Source organism: Lissotriton vulgaris, chromosome 7, assembly GCF_964263255.1.
Source record: "Lissotriton vulgaris chromosome 7, aLisVul1.2, whole genome shotgun sequence".
In the NCBI taxonomy this organism is placed as follows: domain Eukaryota; kingdom Metazoa; phylum Chordata; class Amphibia; order Caudata; family Salamandridae; genus Lissotriton; species Lissotriton vulgaris.
In genome coordinates, this window is record NC_141695.1 from 49612326 (window position 1) to 49616049 (window position 3724).

General features: G+C 44.2%; 1 pseudogene; it reads left to right on the forward strand.

Moving 5' to 3' along the window:
• Window positions 1–1013: 1013 nt before the first annotated feature.
• On the forward strand, window positions 1014–2050 carry LOC147700697 (epidermal differentiation-specific protein pseudogene; annotated as a pseudogene).
• The last annotated feature ends 1674 nt before the right edge of the window (window positions 2051–3724 follow it).

Consider the following 3724-nt stretch of genomic DNA (forward strand, 5'->3'; position numbering starts at 1 on the left):
GGTCTTCTGAATTAGACGCAGCACCAACTTCTAAAGTGGAAGTAAAAAAACGGGGCGTTAGCCTTGATCAGGCGCTGAGCACGAAAGAACAGGTAGTGGCTACCACTGACGCCTCCTTTCACATGATGCTTCTGCGTCGAAGAGTCTTTCCTTTACTCCCACTTCCTGTGCATTAAACTTTGGTCCAAGCATTGGTTATCAGCTGCTTGGACTATTGAAACACCCTACTGGCTGCTACCAATGAGACACTCTTTACTCAGCTACAAGTGGTCCAAAATACTGCAGCTCGCATCATCCAAAATCTATCTTCCAGGGCTGCCTCTTCACCCCTTTTACGCTTCCATCCTTGGCTACCGGTGCAAAAAAGAATAATCTTCAAGATCTGCTGTATAACTCATGAATCTCTCAATGGCAAACCTAGTTATCCTGCGGCAAAACTTACACCGAACCAGCCAGGCAGAACATTAAGATCCACAGACAAATCCCTTATTCCTATTCCTCGAATCAGAAAATCCTATTTTGGTGGTTGATCTTACTCCTATTCGGCCCCTTGGTACTGGAACAAACTACCCATAAACATACAGAAATGCATAGCTCACATTAAATACAGAAAACCTCTTAACACTGAGCTGTTTCTGACCTAGTGTGCCATGTTGCCTGAGTCCTATGCTGCGCCCAGATAACCCTACTTTCATCATGCTCTGAGGGTGCCTACTTCTTTGAATAATCTTGTTCAATGAAATTGAAAAATGTGGATGAAATATTCAGAATTCCCTCAATATATTTTGGGATTGGGCATCTGCCTTGCCGGGTTCTTGGCCTGATTAGATTGATATTGCAAACTTGTACTCTGTGAAAAAGAGTCATCATCGTCATCATTGCAGTTCATACATAAAGTAAAATTTGCATATTTTGGGCCAGATGTACGATGCCCAAAATAGTGCCTCTCTAATTGGCTTTTGTTTTGTTACAGCGTCAAATAAGGGACCCCATTGAAGCCTCCACAGCTGAGGACCATGGACTCAATCACCGTCTATGAACACCCCAACTTCCAGGGACTCCATAAGACTTTTACAGCAGATGTTCCAGATCTGAGACATGAATGCTTCGGTGACTGTATCTCCTCTGTGAAGATCGTCGGGCAGCCCTGGGTCCTGTACGAGCATCCCAACTATTATGGACAGCACAGTGCCTTAGAGGAGGGAGAATACTCAGAGCTTACCCAGAATGATATGGTATCTTCTCTTAAACTGATCACTGATGACCTGAGCAACCCCAGGATCACAGTCTATGAGCATCCCAATGAGGGGGGTCAGGCGTTAGTACTGACTCAGGAGTCCAATCTGGTATTTGGATACATGAATGACAAGATAAGCTCCCACAGAGTCCAGAGTGGAGCATGGCTTCTGTACGAGCATCCAGACAGATGTGGAAGGAGCATTGTAGCCAGGGCTGGTGAATATTTGGCAAATTACTATGATATCGATTTCCATGACCGAGTCTCCCATGTGTATCCTCTGCGCCCCGGGCAATGCTCTGTGACAGCCACAATTTTGTGGGACAAGAAAAAGGTAGAGAGTGAAAGAAATCTTCAGATAGAGCAGTATTCATACAAGAACAGGTCAGATATTGAGCAGCAGCTCACTGCCACTTCTACCAAAGAGTTTGAAAAATACACCTCCCACAGCTTCGAATTCAGCAATGAGACGACAATAAGGGCTGGAGTCTCCTTTAATTTGATAGGAATAGTCACTATGGAGGCAGGGGTGTCCCACACCTTCGCAGTGAAGAAAGGAGAGTCTCAGTCATTCACCACCAGGAAGAAGGAAGAGTTGAGCGTGCCGGTGAAGGCTCCGCCACGCACAAAAGTGATTGTGAATTTCATGTACAAGGAGGTCACAATCTCAGTGCCGGTGGAGCTGAAAATCATCCGGGCCAATAAAACTTATATCGAAACTGGCACATACCGATGTGAGTCTGGCACAGAAATCAGCATCGATTTGCAATCTCTGCCAGTGGCGTAACACTAAATGATGGAGCCCCCCTGTAAAATGTGATAAGGTGCCCGTCATCTCCTAGATTTGCAAATATTAATTAATCATGGGCTCAATGGCATCTCACATCTCACTGAAGGGTCAGGCCCAGCCCCCTATGATGCAGGCGGCCTGCTTGGGAAAGCATAGTGACTGTCCCGAGTGTTTACCTATTTTGTAGTCCACCCCATTGCAAGGCATGCAATGGCTTTTGAAGGTGGGGGGACCCCTCCGAAACAAGGACCCCTGGGCGACCCCCACATAGTGGGGCCTGCGGTGAACTTCGTTATATCCCTGAACCCTTCCTATACGTTGATCCTAATGGGAGCCACACATGTTCTGCTAAGTAGAAAACTGTCAAAAGTGATTTGCTATTCTTTGGGTGATTGTGATTGTATTTTTCTTCTAACCCACCTCTTATTAAAAGCGATTAAAATACCGACAAGCTATAATTCCCTACCAGAATCTCCAATAATGCCATATTTTATTTGGGGACTAGTTGTACATACCGCCCCCTCGAAGCAGGGAACCAGTGGCGCTCTCTGATGAACCGCCGGATGTAGCAGAGTTCCAATGTGTGCGTGTACACTGTATAACCTCAGCCAAACCTGTACTGTGATTAGCAAGGGTTATGTCTGCTGTTATCCTCAGGTCCTTAGAAAATGCCATCCTGATACACGTCACTTACTGCCAGTGCTTCAAGGGTGTGTCCCTGATGTTTACTGCTGCATCAGTTTCTGTCTGTTTCCTGCAAATGTCATACTCTGGCCACAAGGTGTCACTGCTGCTGCAATCTGTGTATCTTAGGAACATGAGACAATGTAACATTATGACTATCCTACAAGAGTCTCTGCATTAAACACCTGTGGACACAACGCTGTTTCACTCCTGGAGAAAAGTTACACTGTTGCAGTAAGTGTGCGTGAAACAGAGACATGGCTTGTGCTTCCAATATCCCAATCATCGAGTTCTAATCAATCCTGCAATAAAAAGTACACACATGCCTAATTAACTTAAGGCGCCCTGGGTAGTGTAGTGGTAGAGTGGGCAAAGTGCGTCAGAGTAGTTAGCAAGCTTGGCTCTATTTATGATTTTACTTCTAAATACGCAGACAAAATATATCTTTAAAAATTGCCATCTAGGAGACATTCACTAGAAATAATTGGTACAGAAGCTGTAGGCCCAATGACGGCTGACTGAGCGAGGCCATAAATGTTCTATTTAGTGATGTCACAAAGACGTGTGGGGGCACAAACCAAGGACTGACCTACTGCATTGAGGCAGTTATTCATCACAGATGGAACAGTTCAAAGCTTTTAAAAATGATTTACACTTCATGAAATGTACTTGCTTTTCATAGCAGAAGGAGCAGTTCATAAGTCTTCAAACCGATTTATACTTCATGAATTGTACTAGCTTTTAATAAGACATGGAACAGTTCCTAATTCTTCAAAAAGGTTGATACTTCATGAATTGTGCTAGCTTTTATAACAGCTGGAACCGTTTATAAGTCTTGAAAATTATGTGCACCTTCATGAAATGCAATGGCGGAGACACCAAAGCTGTTAACATTTTCTTGTATTGATGTTTGTGGCAAGAGAGTGAACATTGGTAAAAACAAATGCAGGTTGGCCGGTTTTAAATGTTTATGGGTGTGACGGGTAAATACATAAACTTAATGCAGCTGACTG